The sequence below is a fragment of the Vigna unguiculata genome, chromosome 3, assembly GCF_037176805.1.
Source record: "Vigna unguiculata cultivar grain cowpea cultivar isolate G323 ecotype 2 chromosome 3, ASM3717680v1, whole genome shotgun sequence".
Classification (NCBI taxonomy): Eukaryota; Viridiplantae; Streptophyta; class Magnoliopsida; order Fabales; family Fabaceae; genus Vigna; species Vigna unguiculata.
The window spans coordinates 26,526,686-26,549,317 of record NC_140794.1 but is presented as its reverse complement, the minus strand read 5'-3'; the positions used below and the strand labels follow the sequence as shown (position 1 = coordinate 26,549,317).

The 22,632-nt window shown below is 33.7% G+C and overlaps 2 pseudogenes; both read left to right on the top strand.

Annotated features, from left to right (window-relative positions):
* The first annotated feature begins 17,769 nt into the window (after positions 1–17,769).
* Positions 17,770–18,814, top strand: LOC146887648 (uncharacterized; annotated as a pseudogene).
* A 694-nt stretch (positions 18,815–19,508) lies between these two features.
* LOC146887647 (uncharacterized) lies at positions 19,509–20,444 on the top strand (annotated as a pseudogene).
* The last annotated feature ends 2,188 nt before the right edge of the window (positions 20,445–22,632 follow it).

The window sequence follows — 22,632 nt, the reverse complement described above, 5'->3', positions numbered from 1 at the left end:
AATCTCTTTTATACCAGTTAAAATGGACTTTTTAAACTGATTTTCGAACTGATGTAAAAACAAGGGCTATAGAAAGTATTGAATTTTTAAATCGATTCTGGAACCGATTTAAAAAAAAAATTTACTTTCTATACCTAGTTTGAAACAGATTTGAAAAGATTCACTTTTTGTATCTCTTGGTGAACAAACCGTTATAAAAAGTTAATTTTTCTTAATGACAGGTTTATATGTTCTCCCTACCACATACAAACATGCATACAATACAATCCAAAACAACCAGATAATATATAAGGTTTAGGGTTTAGGATTTAGGGTTTAGGATTTAAAATACAAGTAAAATCACTATGCATATAATAATCTAATAATATCACATAAATCCTAACCTTATCAAATAATGACTATACATCTAATATTTACATAAAAACTCTTAAAATACCAACATATTGGAAGCTTGAGCATCTTCTTCAATAGTTTGTGCATCTAGATACGTTGTCTGTAACCAATCAATCATTAAACATTTTATTTTGTTGATAGGCATATTATTAAAAGACTAAAATTGGTAACTCAAATTCATATACATGTAAAGGAAGTAAAAATTTAACCAATTTGAATTTCTAAAGTAAACGCAGAGATGGTTCAGCAACTCCGTAAGACAACATATAGTTCAATTAAATCCTAATTTTATTCTGAAATATAGAAAAAGCAAGACGAGTAGTGAGACTATAGAACTATAATTAATTTGATATCCAAAAATAAAACCTTATGAGAATTCGTGCAGCTAACTAATTTACTTTTTCCCGATGTAAAAAATAGTGCAACAAAAAAGGAGCATCTCTGTACAAAACGAGCAACACATACCACCATCATAAAATTTCAATTCATGTACCTTGTCCAACCAAGGTCATAAAATTTCTGATCGTAAAAACTGTTTTTTTTTTACTAAAAACATTTCAACATCAGCACCCAAGTGTGGAGTGAGTGTGAAGAGTTAAAGGCTGTCTTTGCGAATATTCAATTCCGACATTTCAACATCAGCACCCAAGCCGTAAAAACATGACATTTGTTATCTCATTTAACATTTCCCGTTATAAAAAAAGTAAAGAAAAGTAAAATGAAACCACTATAGCATGGGTTTGTGCACTCCCCTTAATTAAACATCTCACCCTTTTTCCCAGTCGTATGCAGGGAAGACATTTCTTATGTAACATGAACTCGCCATATAAAACATTTGAACCTTCCAACCTCATCACAAGATATACCAAAGCTGGAATAACTGGTGGGAGAAAAAGGGGAAACAAGCAAAGGTGAAGCAAGTACCAAAATAGAGATGTGGGAAAAAGACACGTTAGGTTGAAAAAGTGGGGAAATTACACGTGAAAGACTAAGGGGTGTGAGAAGGAAAATTTTGACTTTTAATTTTGTTATACAGTGGACAAATATTGTTCTTAGTTTGTGAGTAACAACTAATTTTATCCTGTGTTGTCTCTTGTAGATAATCAAAACAGCACATGTCTCGTATCTGGCCAAAGAAGTCCCTATTAAGACCAAGGAAATCCTCCACCATGAAATTTTTTACATTTCATTCGTCTCGTCGTCAACTTTCACATCCTATTTACCAAAGGTCTAAGCTAAAATCCAAAATTGGGCGATATATCATTTTTCAAAGTAAGAAAGAGGATGAACTTGTAACCTTAATTAGAGCAAAATTTACTACCTCAACACATCTACACATACACACGAAAAACAACAAATCTAAAATCCAAAATTTTTTACTGCACCTCCAAAATTTCTTCTATACCTCCAAAAAAAGTTTAAATCACAAAATACTCTTTAACCATTTAAGTGAAGCCATACACATCACACCCCCAAAATTACTTTCGGACGTCGACTTCCGGTGAAGAATATTTCTGAAAGTCAAAATATATAATCGGAAGTCGACTTCAGGAAGTCAAGATATATAACCGGAAGTCAACTTCCGGAAGTCAAGATATATTACCGGAAGTCGACTTCTGGAAGTCAAGATATATTACCGGAAGTCAACTTCTGAAAGTCAAGATATATTACCAGAAGTCGACTTCCGGAAGTCGAGATATATTATAGGAAGTCGACTTCCAGAAGTCACAATATATTACCAGAAGTCGACTTCCGGAAGTCAAGATATACTACCGCCCGAAGTCGACTTCCGATAATATATTTTGAGTTTCCGAAGTCGACTTCTAGTAATATATTTTGACTTCCGGAAGTCGACATCCGGTAATATATTTTTACTTCTGAAAGTTGACTTTCGGTAATATATTTTGACTTCTGAAAGTCGACTTCCAGTTATATATTTTGGGATGGTGATGTTTGTGATTTTACTTATATAGTCAAAGAGTATTTTTAGAATTTTAAAAATATTTGGAGGTGTAGAAAAAATTTTGAAGGTACAGGAAGAAATAATGAGAGAATGCAGTAGGGTATAATGTGTGACCATAAAGGCTATAATATAAGGCCTAATAGTATAATCGATCAATAATGCTAACCTATTTACTATCTTACGGTGAAAATAGGTTACTCGGTAAGTGCGATAATGATTAACTTTGTAATTCAGAACAATTATCCGCATACTTTATTTCTTGGAGTTGATCTATTTTTCTTTTGCGATTTTCTTGATAAAAGAGAAGGAAAATTTTTAAAACAAAAAAATAAAAATTGATAAAATAAAGTAATTTAAAATAATTAATTCAAAGTTGAGATTAATTTTAATTTGGCCTGGGAAAAATAACAAAATGAAAAATAATTTTAGAGTAGATAAATTTTAGAAAAAGTTACCTCAGTTGCAATTTATATTTTATAATATAATTGAAAATAAGTTTTTTATCCTTATAATAATTTGTACAGGAAATTTAATGAAAAATAGAAAAATATATAATTTTATATCATTATGATGGAAACATCAAATATATTATTACGATTAATTAAATTATTTATCAATCTTCTTATAATGAACTGGAAAAATATAAATTAAAAATGATATAAAATCAACTAATGCATTTTGTAACGTCCCAATTAATTAATGAGCGTAATTAAGAGAAATGTCACACGATTATAATATAACGGTGCAGTCCTGGAGTTCAAACGTAAAACCTTACAACCAAGGCACACTATGGTGCCACCAAAAATTAAAAGAACATGATAAACAGTATGCTGGAACCACGAAGATATGTAAAGACTGACAAAAATACATAGGCCGTAGCCCTAAAGATATCCCAAGAAAACTAAGCTGTAGAGTCGCCTCTTCCGGATACATATAACCTGGTCGGATTCAGCGGATGCTTGCACTTGTGGTGGATACATCTGCTCACCCCCGAGCTGCTCACCCCCGAGCTATGTGTTACAAGTGTTATAATGAATCAATTTTCCCTCACCACAAGGTTAACCCTTAATGAATTTTGGGCCTCCTACTACTCTCACCACAGGAGTCAGTCCGCTCTAAGTGAGACTAACTGACTTCTTAGAGTGTCAGGATGCAACCTTACCTTGAATCCTTACCAGACCATATAGATGGGGCACCACCATGGACACCCACTATCAAGGGCCATGAAATTACGTCCCGACCACTAAAGCGCGACCCTGGAGATCTCACCTAGAGATCCCAAGGAATTATGCACTGACACGGACCAATAATATCCAAACAACCAACTAACATTTCTCATACAACATATATATATAAAGTATCAACCTTTATAGCCAATTCCTTGCGTGTTCCAGACCAAACCCATTCCAATTCCTCATAATCCATACTTGTATATAGTCACATCAATTCCCCTCATCATCGTGCCATTTTCATAACCAATCATTCCATATTCATCACATGTCAAGAGTCATTCAAGTTCACCACTCATAACTCATACATCCTCCCCCACACGCATAACCCTTTCCCTCATATCATCATACAATAAACAAATTTAATGTAAGCCATACGTTCAAGAATAAAGAAATTGCCAAACCAACATGCAGTCTCGCCCAGCTCGTCGCTCAGGCTAAAGGGCCTCGCCCAGGCGAGAACGACTCTCGCTCAAACGAGCTCTCTTCGCCTAGGCAAGAGCTCGACACACAAAACAGGGGCCCTTCACGCATTCTCGCTTAGGCGAGACTTCCCTCGCCTGAGCGAGACGTTCACTCGCTTAAAACCTGAGCGGGTCGCCTGGGCGACCCTTCGCGCAAAAAGTTTGGGCGAACCTAAGCTGATCTCGCCTAGGCGAGATGGACTCGCTTGGGCGAGATTATCAGACCTCGCCGCTGTTTCCCTGTGACAGCCAGTCAAACCAAACCAAAACCACACACTAGAACCAACCAAACATCCAGAACATCATATCAACCATAAGTTCACAACACAAGGGCGAAAACAGTCATAAAACGCATTACACGAGTGGGTTCTAGCTTCCCTTACCTGGAAAGGGGTTAAAAGGGGCTTGGCAGCCAAGCGAGGAGAACACAACAGCTCAAGGAACGAACGGAGGAGCTGAAAGGATAAAGAAGCAGAAGCACGAGATGGGTTACTTGGAAACCCTAACTGGAAAAAGCGAAAAGGAACAATGGAGACGAGTATGGGCTAGCAACAGTACTTATATGGAGTAGGAATCAACTTCGAGCTAGCTTGAAGATGGTAGGAACCTAACCCTAGCAGAGCTTTCTGTGAGAGGGAAAAGAGGTGACGGCTGAATCTGTGAGAATGTGAGAGTGGAAGCGTTAGGGCAACTACGGACCAGCTTTATCCTTTGGGCCAGCTCTTTGGCCCATCAGATTTTGGGGCAGCCCTTTTTATTAAGGGTTATAAAAGAATAGGGCCTTACATTCTCCCCAACAAAAAAAATTTTCGACCTCGAAAACGAAAGCTTACCAGGTAAAAGGATGTGGATGTGATTTTCTCATATCCTCCTCTAACTCCTAAGTCGAGTCACCTGTCCTCCGGTCCCAAATGACTTTAACAAGGCTAACAACTTTTCCTCGGTGCTCCTCAACCTTGTTGTCCTCTAAAGCGATGGGTGGTACTTCCATCGTGAGATCTTCCCTAATCTGTATATCCTCGGCTTCCAACACATGAGCCGGGTCAAACACATACTTCCTCAACTGCGAGACATGAAACACTAGGTGAAGATTTGCCAACTGCGGGGGTAAGGCTATCTCGTAAGCCACCGGCCCAATCCTTCTCGTGATCTGATAGGGGCCAAGGAATTTAGAAGAAAGTTTCCTTGAGCGGAGAGCCCTTCCCACTCTAGTGGTTCGGGTCACCCTCAAGAACACATGATCGCCAGCTGCGAATTCCAAAGGCCTCCTCCTATGGTCTACATAAGCCTTATGCCTACTCTGAGAAGCCTGCATCTTGTTCCTCACCATCCTCACTTTCTCAATGGTCTGCTCTAACAATTCCGGTCCGACAAGTACTGCTTCCCCATCCTGATACCAACACAGGAGAGTCCTACACTTCCTACCGTAAAGAGCCTCGTACGGAGCCATGCTGATGCTCGCATGAAAACTGTTGTTGTAGGTGAACTATATCAAAGGCAGTACCTCATCCCAAGCACCCAAGTGGTCCAATATACATGTCCGCAATAAGTCCTCCAGTGACTGAATGGTCCTCTCTGATTGGCCATCAATCTGGGGATGGTAGGCTGAGTTCATAGTCAACTTGGTCCCCAAAGCCTCCTATAAGGTTTGCCAGAACCGGGATGTAAACCGTGGGTCTCTATCAGAAACTATGCTCGAAGGTACTCCATGCAACCTCACGATCTCCTTAATGTACAGTTGAGCTAACTTGGCCATGGACATCCTCAAGTTCATCGCCAAGAAGTGGGCACTCTTGGTCAACCAATCCACTATCACCCAGATGGTGTCATGTCCTTTAAAAGTCTGTGGCAAATGGGTTACAAAATCCATGAAGATGCTGTCCCATTTCCACACTGGTATTTCCAAGGGCTGTAGATTCCCACCGGGCCTCTGGTGCTCCACATTCGCCTTCTGGCAAGTTAAACATGCTGATACGAACTGAGCAACATCCCTCTTCATTCCCTGCCACCAAAAGGTTTCCTTAAGATCCTGGTACATCTTAGTCATGCCAGGATGCAGACTAAGACGACTCTTGTGTCTTTCCTTCAGAATTAACTTCTTCACCTCAACATCACCAGGTACGCATACCCTACCCTGAAATTGCAGTATACCATCATCACCCAAAGCAAAATCTCTAGTGTGAAGGTTGAAAAGCCTTGGGGATTAAGGTCTGGGCCAAGAATTAACTAGAATAAAATAGATGGGTGTATCTTGATTTTTTTTATTAACTTATATGTTAATTATTTATGAGCTCACCCTATCTGCTTGTGTTTGGCGATGATCGTGTAATGCGTTACACGGGAGCAGATGATGTTGCAGGTGGTGCTGATGAGGCATAGCATCGGAGAGAGGGTTAACTGGGAAAAGCTTTTACTGGAGTTTTACCGTTATTATTTTTATGAAATTTGTAAATAGTGTCTTACTGATTTGTGAATTTGGATACTGTATTGGAGTTTCATAACGTATGGATTTTTGGATAACATTCGATTAATAAATGTTTTAAAATTTCCCGCGTTTTGGGAAGCGAAGTATAATAAATAATGTTTTCATCATATTTCTTAATTTTTATTACTTAAATTAGTAATATCCGACCGGGATGTTACACTTAGCGTCTAGTTCCAACGCTAAGCGTCGTTCGTCTCGCAAATTTCACCACTTAGCCTCATATCCAGCGCTAAGCCTTGGGATTTACTTTTCGTTCCAGACCTGTAGAGGTCCCAACGCTGGGGCACCGCTCGGCTGGCGCTCAGTGCCATTCTTCTCACATTTTTCAACGCTAGGCACCGCTGGGCTGGCGCTCAGTGCTGATCCTCTAGCATTTTTCAACGCTCAGCCTTGAATTCTGAGGCTTAGCCTCACCAGAAAAAAACATAGATTTGGTTTCTCTTGAGGACTTTGTTACCTACTTTCATGACTATAATTGGCAGGTCCTTTGCAGAGTTGTTAGGTTTTCAAATTAGTTTTTAATTGAGGAATCTAATGCCAATTAGAGTTATGACTCAAGTATTCATCATTCTCAATTCAATCTCAATTCATACAATGCATACACATCTCAACATATATCAACACCAATCAGTTCAAATTCTAACAACAATCAAACAAGCAGTTCTAATCATACACAATTACACTCACTGAATTCCTTTAAGCACAATCAATTATTAGCTTCCCTTACCTGATTAACTCGCACAATTTATTGCCAAAAACCTAAAATTTCCCCTTCTCCTTCTGATGCTCACAAATCAACCTAGAATTATCAGAAATACGATCAGAGGACATCATGAGAGCCATTGATCAACATGGATTCTTACAATATGCAAATCTCACATGTGATACGAATTACATCACATGTAGGGTTTTCAAGAGAAGAACAAGAAAAGAGTAGAATTATGACTTACTCAATTCAAGGTTCTGATCGGATAAACTTAAAGATCTTGCCGTAGTGATCACTCTGACGGTCTCTGATCTTAAAAAGGATGAGAGAATGGTGATATATTTTAGAGAGAAGTCAGAGAGAATTTAGAGAACGGAGTTTTAGAGAGATAGTGTTTTCTAAATAATGAAATCCTTTTATGAAATTTCTATTTATATATAAGCGGTTTATTATTAAAATAATAATAATAATAATAGGATCTCTTTATTTTAAACACAATCACTTTTTTAATGTGATTTTCTAGATTCTCACAAATTCAGTGTGAATAAAATAGTTGAGTGTTTTTAACTTTAAATATCATTTTGAAGGAAATTTGTAAAATTAAAATATTGGAAGGAAAACATAAACTTTATAATCTATTAAGTGTGATTTTATTACATGTAATCAAAATCTTTTAATTTCATATATTATTGAAGATAAATGGTTATTTTAAATATAAGACTTTGGCCTTGGTAGAAACTCTTGGATAGTTAACATCTCATTCACTCCAACTTACGACTAATTCTTAGGTTCAACAACTATTTTCCTTGGTCAGATGCTTATCGGTCCTCTGAGTCGATACATCCTCAATCATATAAACAAGTGTAACAGATTCGGCTGAAGTTGTCAACCATCTATAAGTAGTTGGGCTCTAGAAGATCTTGGTGATGACTAGGGGAGCCACGACTTCCCTAAAGCTTTTTTTTTAATTTTAATTTTTATACATATTTATATATTTTTAAAATTATATTTATATATTATTATATTATTTCAATTAATTTTATGTTATGAAAAATTATAATAAAAAGATAAAGATAAAATAAAAAGTAACTTGCTAAAGTCCTTTGTTAATAAAAGAAATTAGTGTTCTTTCTAGCTATAAGGTAAACCACCAAGAAAGTGTAAGAGGAAAAAAAGAGAAAGAGATAAATTGAGAAACGTATATTGAAGAACAAAGATATTAAAAAATGCACTCCCACATTATCCCTCATAGAAAGATTGAACAACGCACTCTCACATTATCCCTCACAGATAGATTGAATAGCACACTCTCACATGATTTCACCCAAATTAAGTTTTTTCCAAATTAGTATGAATCTCAATTATGATTTTAGAAATTCTTTTATGAAAAACCTTAATTATATTTTTTCCAAATTAGTATAATCCTAAATTTTGAAATTTAGGGATTTTTGTGTTTATTTTATGGTTATTTCATGATATAATAGTGAATGATAGTCATATTTTTTTTATTATACTATTATGTGTGATTGTTTTGAGTAGAGAAAATGAAAAGTTTTTTAATTACAAATAATAATTTATATATAAAAAATATAATTTGGCACCATTGAACATTTTGTCCAAGTTTCGCCATTGTAGTTGGGCCTCCTCGCTTAAGCCCATCTAGGTAATTGGGCCTCCTAGCTAAGGTCTATCCAGGTAAGACTCATAAATATTATTATAAATAACATATGGGTCAAAGTAAATAGATTACATTTTTCATTAATTAATGTATTGATTACTTGTTGAAATGTTTCACTGACTTGAGTGTCTGAGTGTCTGAGTGTCTTCTATAAACATAATATGTATCTAACTAGAGGAAAATAAGTATTTGAAAGAGAAGATGACAAGTGCATAGTGAAACAAATAATTTGGAGTGACTATAACCATTTGCATAATATTACTTTGACTATGATAATATTACTTTGACTATGAAAGAACATTCCTAAGTACTCTATAACAAGTAATAACATATTGTATTTTTAGGACACTAAAAGAAACCAATTTGAACAACTTGATTATGTTAGTTTTATTTGAACTAGTTAGTATATTTAAGCACGTATTTAATAACTGTGACGTGTTTATTAAAACAATTAATATTAAATAGTTTCTAAAAATTTTAAAATTATAAAAAAAAAAACCAAAAAGTAAAAGAATTTTCTTAAAAATAAATAAAATATTAATATTAATATTAATTTTTAACACATATGACAATTATTAATAAAGACAAAATTTTCAATTACCTTAATTATTAAATGAGTTAAAAAAATTAATTAAATTAAATATTTTCTTTTTAGAAATATAATTTATTTATTATATTAAAAACGAATATTTTAAAAGTTTCTTTCAAATATTTCTCGTTACCAAAAAATGAATTATCACATGGTAACTACAAAAGTTATTTAGTTAATAAGAATTTATATGTCACGTTTATTTACACAATCTAAACTAATATTATTTTTATTTTGACAAATTTACCATTACAATTTTATTTTTATTATAAATTAATTTTTTTAAGTGTTTTCCTCATTTATTAAAAAAATTATTAAATTCTTTTTAGGTTAGAATTCTTCGAAAACTAAATTCTTTTTTTTTTATCTTTTTGGAAAATCACTCACAATTGAAATAGGTCTAGTGCGACACATAAAGTGTGCGGATTCAGATTTTTTTTCTATTTGATTAATTTTAGTCAGTCTAGTGTGATAACTAGTATACATGTACTATTGGGCCTTCCTTGTGTAATATATGTCAATGAAAATTAAACAGTTTTCAATGATACAAACATTTTAGGAATGTCACAACCTAAAATAAGATAAGGATTCTTGGTCGTTTGTGACGACTATTTGGTTTAGGAATTACAAACGTATTCCAAGACCTCAAAATTGTTGTCAACTATATTTGTGTTAAATTTTAATCTTCAATAAGAAAATAGAAGTCTTCTTGGCCAAGGCAAGGTGGATGCTCCTTCTAGATGTTTCTAGACTTCTTGGTGGCCAAGGCATGTGGTCATCCTTTCTAGATGTTTCCAGAAAGCTTTGCCCTTTCTTTCCTCCACATGTCCTCTCCAAAAGCCATCTAAATGTGCCACTTGTCCTTCCTTGTCCCACCTCTTAATGATCCTACAAAACAAGTTATTTTTGAATTATCATGTTAGCTTTAGGTTAAGCTAATTCTTTGAGTCAACAAGTCAACCCAAAGTCAAGGTCAACAAGTCAACTTAAAAATAGTCAACCAAGCCAACTTAATGGAATTTTAAACTAAAGAAAATAAAAGCAAAGGAAGGAATCAAGGAACTCCCTTTCTTCTAAGCATGGGCCATGGGCCTGGGTTTTTTTGGATTCTCATAGGGGAGGAATTATGGAGTTCTGCATCTGATATCTGATGCATCGCCTGGCGACAGGTATGCATTGCCTGGTAGCAGGTATGCACCGTCATGCGACGCCTACTACGTAGTAGAAAATATATGTTTGGGTGCGTGTTGGTGCGAATTGAATTGCTATGTGAGTCCATCTTTTGGAATGCATGTTATATTGACATAAAATGGACCTAAGTTATCTTTGATGAGTCTACTGTGTAAGAATATAGGACTTTGTGATTATGACTTTGCATGAATTGTATGTAGTATTTGGTTTTTGGAGTTATCTATGATCATGTTTGAATCCTTGTTAAAGCCAAGTGTTGGCATGGCCTTAATTGGTGAATTCCTATATATATATATATATATATATATATATATATATATATATATATATATATAATGCATATGAAGTATGGTAGTGTAATTTTTAGTCACATTGAAATATATGAACATGTATTTAGTATTCTAGATGTGTGCCTTGGATGGTTGGATGTTAGAATTTGCTTTGAGGTGCAAAATACGCAGTTTCACACTACTGGTATAACGTCTGGCGGTGCTGTGGGACCGCCAACCGATAAATAAACCAAGGAAGTCCCTGCAGCGAGCGGTGCCCGGCGGCACGTTGAGACCGCTAGGTGGTCTACGTTGGTATCGCCTGACATCGCTTAGGTAGCGCCAGGCGATAGCGCAACAGGCAATGTGCTATTTATTTATTTTTTTTTTGCGTTTTGTGTCTTTTAAGATGTGAGACCTAAGCCAGGGTATGCTTGATAATATCATGAGCATGTAGGTTCGTGATTTAGTGATGTAACACATGATTAATATGAGGAGGGAGGTTTATATTAATGATACTCTCGTGTGAGGATACGAGCGGGGAGGTTTGTATGTTCTATGCTCACACTTGAGAGTTGCTACGAGTGGGAAGGTTCGTAGTGGAATGGATCACGCGTATTGGACTACGGGTGGGGAGGTCCGTAGGGTTGGACTACGAGTGGGGAGGTTCGTAGAGTTGAACCACGAGCGGGCAGGTTTGTGGAAGCATATGGAATCCTTAAGACCCATGATGTGTGTGTACTGATCTTGTATAGGTCAAATTAATGAGATTGAGAGTTTTACATGACTTGTGATGATGACTTTGAGTATGAAACTTGTTAAGGCCCATTCACGAGTTATGGCTCGGAATGGATGGTAAACATGTGGGATCCTAGGTAGTGGCCTGGTGATATTGGAAATCTGGTATGAGCAAGCGAGTTGTGGCTCGTATTGGTTGGCTCCATTGATTATCAATTATGGGTAGTGGCCTGTGATGTAGGGAATATTGTGTTTAGAATATGGATTGTTGTTCGTATTGGGGAGCTCCACCTGACATTATGGATGGTGGTTCGTAACATGATATTTCTGAACGTGTGATCTACGAGTGGGTGCTTGTGTCAGCCAGTGTTATCTTAAGGTCATTATCAAAGTGTGTAGAAGCTGGATGAACATGGTGGAAGGCCATGATTTCTTGTGCATAATTAAAGGTTCTCAGAAGAGGTTGTCGAATAAATTATTATGCATTGGGTGAGGGTTTATAATTCTTTATGCATGGTTAATTATATTGAGTTCACCCTTTTTGTATGTGTTTGGCGATGATCGTGTAATTTGTTACACGGGAATAGATGATGTTTCAGGTGGTGCTAGTGGCGCATAGAGCCAGAGTGAAGGCTAGCATAGGGATGATTTTAATTAGGCATGTTTTTTTGACATTTCCTTAAGAAGGAGGTCTACACTTTTGTAACTTGTAATAGTTCAATTTTAAATTCTGAATTTTGGAACTACGCGAGTTAGTAAAGATTTAAATTTCCCGCATTTTGGAAAAGAGAGGTTTGTTAATTGAAGAGTAATTATTATTTATACTTTTATTTTTATTTAAATTAGTAATATCTGGCCAGGATGTTACATAGATTCAACACTAAAAGGTGGGTTTCAGTAGAAAGAGCCTAGACTTATCCAGTTCTCACGATACACAATTTTCATTTTGCATAATTAAGCTTTTTATTCATTTATTTTTTTTTCTTACTATATCAGCCTTAATTCAGCATTTTCCTCCATTACATCACTGCACCCCCACACATTGAATTTCACACACTCTTTTAACGTTGTTCCACTACCTTACACTCTTAGACAAGGTGAATTTCATGGTTTTTCAGGTTATTGGTTGATCAAAAGTTTATTAGAATAAAGAAAAGGCATAAAGGCTCAAATAATGGGTGCAATGGAGTATGAATGTAGGTAAGTTGTATTAGGCTAGTGATTATCATAAAAAATGGCATATATCACGTTAAAAGTGTGTTCAAAACATATGGTATCAACAAGAGTCATCACAAGTTATGGAATGTATAAAAACACAAGTGAATCACACTAACAATAAAATATTTATGCTCTAGTCTCTCAAGGTATTTATGTTACAACTTTAATGTCTTTCAAAAGTAAATATATTGTAATAAGTACATTCATTCAAAAATATAGATAAACATCTTATTTAGTACTAAGTTATATGATAGATCTTTAGTGACATGCCCCAGCTCTTGAACTACTGACACCATTTGTTCCTACCTTTGCTCACATATTAATGTATGATCATCGCAGGAAGAAAAAAAAAACATAAGGGTAAGCTAATGCATTTAAATTGAAGGGAACTAAGACATAAATCAAGGTAAAATAAAAATTCAATTATTAACTTATGATGTAGCAAAAACACTTCTCAGATTTACTAGCCATCGTTAACATAATATTCTTCTCAATCATTAACTTAGTGAACATTCCATGTAAGTCAACGCACAACTCATACACTACTTATGTATCCCAATCAACTATTCACAAGGCACTATCCATTCATCTCAGAATAAATCAACCCATATGGCTCATATTATAACCATACCCTTAGGCTAGTGTATTGAATGGACTCCTAAGTCTCTACTCTTGTCATACTTACTCACTATCCATGAGACCATGATTAAAAATGGTATTAAGGTGAAACTAGTTTGATTCAACAAGTCATGATAAGGTTAACTTCACTAGCTCCCTAAGTATGATCCTCTTTAATATCATATTGTTTTCCATGTGAAACCTCCTTCAACTCTCACCACCTAGTTATCATACCTTGTGAGGTAGATAATATAGTAGAGTCAAAATATTCTCACTCTTGGAATCTCCTTTCAATACATTTTGACACCCTAATCAGTAGTATTTTCCCTTGCAAATAGCCATTGGGACTCAACTTGACATTTTCAAGCCAAACAAGGTTTACAAAATATACATTCATATAACATGAATAAAAATTTTCCATCTACCGAAACGTCCCCATCGCTTTGCTCCCTTGAACAAGGAGCTATCTGTAAAATAATTTGCCAACTGTACAAACAAGTCACAAAGCTCAACTTAGACAATGGCTTATTGTCAAAAATCACGCCTAACGCCATCCACACATCGCCTAGTGTCAATTTTCATTGGAGCCCTCTATAAATAAATTATTTGTTTCGCTGAGTGCTTAGTTTTCATCACTTAATGCCTACACCCCTACAACTATAGCACCCAATGGTATACAAGGCTTGCTCAGTGGTAGAAAGTCAGTGGTTGTTTCCTCAAAAATATTTTTATCCTGAAACCCATCAGTAAGGCTTGTGCACCCTGTGGTATCCCAATAAACACGAACAAAACACCTGTACAAACTTTAACTATCATTTATCCAACAATACTACATTCAATCTTATCAATAAACTCCAAATCACATTCACAACCACATCAATTCAAGACTTTCCTTTACTATTTATTTCCATTTATCTATTACATACCATAAGAAACATAACAACTCATAACATTTCAGCATATCAGATATCAATCAAACATTCAGTCTCCACTTCAATTTCTATAGGGCAATATCAATTTCAAACCTTTCTTTACCAAAATTTCATCCCAAAGCCCTAACCCTCTCAATACCATATCTATTTTACATTGACCTATTACTTATGGTTCATAACACAATTTCTTACTAAAATTCTTCACCAAAATGATGCAGATCTTTAATTTTTGAACTTTTATTTATCATTCAGCACCTCAACAAATAAAAGTTTTGCTACATCTAAAATTTTAACACAGTGCATAAATCTCAAATATACATTTCCTGTGCTCTTTTCCTAAATTTTTCATTTTCTCCAAGCAACATGAATACTAAAAAAACAACTTAAATGATTAGCTTCCTTTATTTTAAAGAAGACGCCTATCATTACTCTCCCCTTACACAACTTCACCACTTACGACTGTTTTATCTATACAACCAAAAACCCAATCAGCTATCAGAGCATGATTTTAGGATCACAACTAGATGAGGTTGACCTAGCAGTCAAAATGCAACCAAAGAAAAGGTTATGCACAAGAAATCATATTTGCACTTTGAAAAGTGTTGATTTGAACTAACTTAAAGTTAAAAATGATTGGGATATATGGTAAAACTCTTTGCAAGGATTGCTTTTACGACTTTAGATCTTCAAAAGGAAGAAAATTGAAAGAGTGAATCTAGCTTTGAGAGAAATAATAAAGTTTTTCTTTTATAAAAGAAACTCTACACTTTCCATAATATTTAATATTTAAAAACAATGTCTAAAAATACGTTACTCTTTAAAAGTTATTTTCTTTTTCTCGCACTACTTACTTATTGATGAACTAATAAAAAACTAATAACTAACATTTGTTGATAAAAAGTAATTTTTAATATTTTAACATCGATAGTACTACTCAATATCGCATTCTTTAGTGTAGTTCAAATACTAACAATATCAAATTCTCCACCTTATATATGCTCAGATTTTGTAGATAAACTCTTATTTGTTACGAGTAATTTTCATAAATGAGTATGAGAATTGTTTTAATTTCTTATAAGTATTTTTCAAAATAAATGTGGATAAGAATTTTTTAATCTCTTATAAATATTTTTCATAATAATTAATGTTGACAATTGTTTTTAATTTATTATAAGCATTTTCCAAACTAAATGTGGATAAAAATTTCTTAATATCTCATCAGTATTTTTCATAATAAATAAGGATAAGATTTTTTTTTTTGAGAGAAGATAATATGTTTTATAGAGTATGATCATTGGGAAGTGAAAAAGTTTAGTAGTGTGTTTGGATATGGTAATTTAGTGAGTCAATTCATTTTTTTAAGGAATTTAAATTTCCTTGTGATGAAATGTGTTGTTTGGACAAAGAAATTAAAAAAAAAACATTTGAAATGCAAATATGTGTTTAAAGAATTTTAATTAACTAAAACAGTAGTAATTGAAATGCTCTCAAAATAGTTGGAATTTAAAATTCTTCATCCCACACTTTGGACTCTCCTTGCTCACGAGACCATCCTGGTGCTCTCTCTAGCTCAGCCTCTCACTGCTCCTCTCTCACTAGCTCAACCCATTCTACTCCTCTGTAGGTACACACCATTCTTCCTCTTCCACCACATTTTTATTTCCTTCACACCATCACAACTTGTTCTTCCCCTTTTCTTCTCTACTCTTTGTTTTATCTTCATTGTTCTTCCTTTTTTGGTTGTTGCTTTTGGGATTTAGGTTTCAATGTTAGTTTAATTATTTTATGTTTATCATTTTTCCCATTTGCCTACTACATGTTTGGTGAAATGTTCGAGTCACAAATTGTTGTAACGAGAAAGAATTGTGAAACCATTTTAATAATAGCTATAACTTATTGCTTTTTCTCCTTCTCTTTCATCAAAATTTGTGGACTGTGTGCATAATGTAATAGAATAGAATTGTGAAACCATTTCAATGTTATTTATTAATTGATAGGTTTGATACTGTAGGAATGTCTACGTATAATTGGTAGGACTCACCCTCAATATATATATATATATATATATATATATAGAATTTTATGCATTACAAAAATTATTAAATGTCTATTTAATATAGAAAGTATCTATGCACCATTTCTGTTGTTTTTGAAATATTAATTTAGTAAAATGGTATACTTGAAAAAGGATTTATCAGTGTTTATATATGATGTCGACAATGACCTAAAGCCTCAAGTAACGAGTTAGTAGTTATTTATCTCTATAATTTTACTTAGTTAAAAAAATGTCATATATATGTTCACTATTTCCTGACGCTAAATATATATATATATATATATATATATATATATATATATTTGGTTTACTTAAAGTTTGTTTCTTGTTGCATTTGCCAAATATGGTCTTTTTTCAAAAATAAAAAATAAAAAAACTTAACAACTGTTTAAAGTTAGACCCATATCCCATTTGGTTTCTTTTTAGTATAAAAGACAAAAGAGATATAGAAGCAGTCAATTGACTATAATAATTTGGTGTAATAGCACTCTTTCTTCCAACTTTTAGCAATGGGGTTGAATTTAAGATCTTGAATTAGAGACCACCAAATTTGTATGATAGTCCCTGTTGGTTTATATTAGATATATGTGGTCCTTCACCCATGACTAGTTCAAATGGCTCTAGATACTATATCATTTTTTTCCTCTATTTTTTCTCTACTTCAGCTCATACCAAACAATCGTCCAAATTTATGGCATATTCAGTATGGATTTTGTTATTTAATTAGTATTTCCTAAAATGTTCCCATCTACATTCATTCAACCCAACTTCCACTTTATGATTGACTGAATTTTGCTATTGTCACGTAGTTAATGTCCAAGTGCTCTCATGAGTCAGGTTCCACGAGTACATACTTAACTAATTGTTGTTTCTTTTTACCCTTATAGTGCCAACATATTGTTAAGAAATGGATACTACTATAAATGATGGTGCAATTATTTCAAGGAAACGTAAAAGAGAGGAATTTAAGAAAATCATTATGATTGTTGCTGCTTATGTCGTCTATATGTTTATGAGTGTAGCAGTATGGTATCACAATAATTACTTAGATAAGGAACCTGCTCGTAATTGGGAATTGGAACGACATAATTTCCTTAATCGTTTTTATAGAGGGACAAAAAGAGATTGTATTGAACAACTAAGAGTTAGTAAAAGTGCATTTATCAAACTTTGTAAAATTTTACAATAGAGAGGTGGATTGGTAAGAACGAAAAATGTTCCAATAACTGAGGCAATGGCGATGTTTTTACATATCCTGGCTCACAATCTTAAGTACAGGGTGATATAATTTAGTTATTATAGATCAAAAGAAACAATAAGTAGACAATTCAATAATGTCTTAAGAGCAATAATGAAAGTGAGCAAGGATTATTTGAAGTTTCATACTTATAATCTGGAAGGTCTTGATGCAAGTAGATGGAGATGGTTTGAGGTATGTTTATTAATAATTATACTAGATTAATTAACTTTACACATTTTTGTAGACATTATATATTACTAAATGTATGTTGCTTGTAGAAATGTGTTGGAGTACTTGATGAAACTCATATTCCAATAACAGTTTCTCTTGAAGATAGGCCTAAATATCGTAATAGAAAGGGTAATTTTTCTACAAATGTGTTGGCAATTTGTGGTCTAGATTTAAGGTTGATTTACCTGTTACCTGGGTGGGAAGGTTCTGCAGGAGATTCTTGAGTATTACAAGATGTTTTACATCGTCAAAATAAACTTAAGATCCCAACTGGTAATATCTATTAAAAATAATACTTAATTTAATTTTAATTGAAGCCTACTTTAAACTGTTGTAGGTAAGTAATTTCTTATGGATGCGAGATATATTAATGGTCTAGGATTTTTAGCACCATATTATGGGACTAGATATCATCTCAATGAGTGGTTTAGGAACACCCCTCAAACTTATAAGGAGTTGTTTAATCTTCGTCATGCAAGTGCACAAAATAAAATAGAAAGGTCATTTGGGATATTGAAAAAAATGGTGGAGCATATTAAGAACTCCTTCAGTTTTTTATATAAAGACACAAATAAAGATTATCAATGCTTGTTTTATGTTACACAACTTCATCAGAAATGAGGGACTAACTGACAAAGTTTTAGAAGTTTAAGACCTAGAGCTTTTAGCTAATGTAGATGAAGAGTTAACCCAATCAAGGGAAAGGGTTCAAAACAATATCACAGATGAAGTTGCAACTATTCAAGTCACCAAAGAATGGACAAGATTTCGAGGCACATTAGCAATGAATATGTTTGCTAGTTATCAGAGATGAAGTCACGTTTTATGTCATTAGTTGGCTTATTTCATCATATGATTATTTCATTAGGTTGTCTTGTGGCTTATTTCATTAGGTGATTACTAAACATGCCATTTCTTTATCTAAGACTAAGACTAGAGTTTTTAATAAGAATTTATTAATTTTAGGATATGATTCTTTCTTTGAGTTACATAAATGTTATGCTAATATGATTTTTTGATTATAACAATTGTCGTGGTTTATATAACATTATTATGATTGATGGATTACCTTTAATAATTATTGTTGTAAGAAAAATATACTGGTTTGTTTGAAATTAAACCAGATTTGTATGAAGGCTTCTTAGCCCTTAGCCAACAACTATTTGACCAAGCTAAGCTTTCTTAGAATTATGCTTATATAGGAAGAGTTAATAGGGCAACAATTATTGTAAACTTCAAATCTGAAGGATACTTTATTACATTTAAAGGACATATGGTTGGACCAACTATTCAAAAATATTTCAGTTCTTGAAATTGCTACACAAGTGGCATATGTGATATTAGTCTAAGAATCTTGTACATTTGAGCATTGATAAGTAATTGTAGATTATCTTGCTTATCTTTTAGAATCACTTCTGTAAGTTATTTGTTTAGATGTAGTGTGTTGAATATGACATGTAGTAATGTGTTGTATATGGTATTTGTTATGTGTATGCTGAGAAAATATGAAGGGTAAAAAGAACATGACAAAAAGAAGCAATGATGAAACAAGAAGTTATTTTTCATGAAATTTGGAGATGGAACATGTGTTAGCTGAAGTATTAAAAGATCAAAGAAACATGGGCAATAAGAGCGACGAGCTTGGAAAAGGGTTGCATATAATGTTGTAGTTGTAGTGTTATCCAACAACTTCAAAGTCCAAGTCACTTGGGAGAATGTTAAAAATCGAATCAAACTTTGGAGATCATGGTATGAAGTTGTTAGTGACATCCTTTGTTAGAGTGGATTTGATTGGGATGGAACCAAACACATGATTACAGTTGGTGATGAAAATGTATGGAAGGAATATGTCAATGTAAGTACTCTTTTACATGCAATCCTGTAGCAATTACTTTTTTTTATATGGCATTATATCTTTGAGTAAGCAATGATTGTACAGTCTAATTCCTTTGTATGGAATTGTAGTTGTGTTCTTATTGTACTTCTTCCTTTTATTCAAGTTGTATAAGGAGACTAGACATTTTTTATTCAAAGAAATTCCAAATTGGGATGATATAGTGGATTTATGTGCTAAAGATAGAGCTACTGGTCATGGAGCTGAAACTGCTATGGATGCTGATGAAGTCATGAGTAGAAAGGTAAATGAAGTAAATTTTGTGGGTTTAGAGGACTTGAATGCTACTATAGATTTGGAGGAACCAAACTCTAACTTAAAAAGAAAAGCACAATCTACTTCAAGTTCTACTAGTACACAATCTCAAAGGAAAAATATTAAGGAAAAAGAGCTAATGACTGCTTCAATGAAAGATGTAGCTAAGTCTTTTAAGCGATTGACACATGTATATGGTGAAAAGGTTTATGAAAAAGAAATCAAAGAAGTGTTAGATGAGGTGCGTTTACTGCCAAATCTTACTAAGGAACAATGGGCTAAATCTATTAAATAGTTAGCTGACATGCCAAACTAATTAACTATTGTAAAGCCCTTCCAATTGAGCAGAATGAAGATTATGTTTTAATAAATATTTCTAAAACTTAAATCATGGTATGTAATATATATTTTCTTATGATTGATTAATTTTATGGTATTTGGTTAAGTCTGTTGTATATTCGCATTAATTGTACAACACTATGATTGATAAATTTTGTTGCACTTTTGTAGGTCAAGCAGATGTTGAAGAGGACTAAAACAAGATGTTGAATGGAACTAAAAGAGGGTGTTGAAGGACTTGCTAGTTAGATGTGGAAAAATTATAAAACAAATATATTAAATAAGAAAACACTTGTTTTAACAAGTTATTTAGTTTTCATTTTTAATGGTAAAATGCTTAACATCATAACTTTGGATAATAAGTTTGGTTAATTGTGATATCAATTTATGGATTTATGTTATATTTGTGGTTAATTATATCACATTAATGCTATTGTGTTTTTATGTTATATATTATGATTTTTAGACTTATTATTTTATTGTTGGTAAATGAAGTAATTAGTAATTAATATTATATTTCTTTGATAAAGTGAATCGATATTGATATAAAAGTATATTATTGTTGATCCAGAATTTTTAATATTAATTAATATTAGAAAGTTGGCTAATATTGTTAAATTGAATTATTAAATATTATTTAAATATTTTAAGTTCACTAATATTTTTTAAATTTAATTTAAAAATTTTATACATTAAAATAAATATTGTTAAAATAAATTTTATCTTATCCAAATAAGAAATTCAAATGTAAGGTATTTTAATTACACTATCTAAACAAATTATTTAGAAAATGATGAAAATTCAATTGAAAGAATTTTAAATGCTATACATTACAATTTTTTAAAATTGTTAAAATCTTCATCAAACACGAGGTCGAGTTATTAGGTTCAACTTTTAAAATATTTAATACAATCAAATATTTTAATTTAAGCTAAAAATTACTAATTTATATAAGTTTCAATAATCTAGTTTTAATATGTAAGGCCCACTATTTATTTTGCCCTAATATTTAAGGGCGGCCCCAAAATTTGTTGGGTCTAAGGGTTGGCCTATAGGGTGCTCAGGCCCTTAAAGCAACCTAACCCCTCTCATTTCAATTCACTTTCAGAAAATCAGTACTCTCACACTATCCCATTTCTCTCTACAAAGCCTCTGCTAAGGTTTGAACCTCCATCATCTTCAAGCGAGCCCAGTCCCGTCCTCTAAGTCACGTAAGTTGCTTCTTGGCTCATATTGGTTCTTTCCTAGTCATTTTTTTCGTAATTCTAGTTAGGGTTTTGTGGTAACCCCGTCCCTGTTCTGTTCCACTGTTTGTTTTCCAACTTCGTGACCTGTTCTTAGAACTGTTGTGCTCGCTGCTTGGTGTAGAAGTCTTGTACTAGCATTTTTCAGGTAAGGGAAGCTAGGGTTTTCATATTTTGGTTGTATGTTGGTTGTTTTACCTCTGTTTTATGATTAATCTGCCTGGATGATGTTTGGGTTTGGATGAATATGAACTGAACCTTGTTTGGAGTTGGTGTGCTGCCACTATTACGTGAAATAAAGGACCAGAACTACTATTTTCGCCAAAGCGAGCTCATCGCGCCTAGGCGAGAGTAGCAGAAACTCACCCAACGGTTTTGCTCGAGTACTCGCTCAGGTGATCGAATTGAGTTTTGAGCGAAAGATCATCTTGCTCAGGCGAGATGGCCTTGCCTAAGCGAGCATTCGTAAAACCTCCAGGGCCTCTGTCACGGTCTCGCCTAAGCGAGAGTCTGCAGCTTGAGCAAGAGCACTCCTCTCGCCTGAGCGAGGGCTCCTGGCTTGAGCGAGATTCGCTACAGACCACATTGTTTCCTCTCCTGGTTGTTATTAATTGAATGATTGTTATGAGATTTCTGATGTTATGGACTGGAATTGTTAAGTTTGACAAGACCTTGGCATGTGACATGTATGGTATGGTTGATTATAAAAGTGACATGGAGTTGGTATGAGCATGAATGTTATATTGATTAATGGAACAAGTTAGGACGTAATTCCACGATAGTTTCATGGTGGTGCCTCATTGGTCAGGGCGTAATTCCATGAGTCTCTAGGTGAGACCTCATGGTGGTGCCTCAGTTGGTCAGGATGTAATTCCATGACCCCTGTTAGTGGGAGTTCAT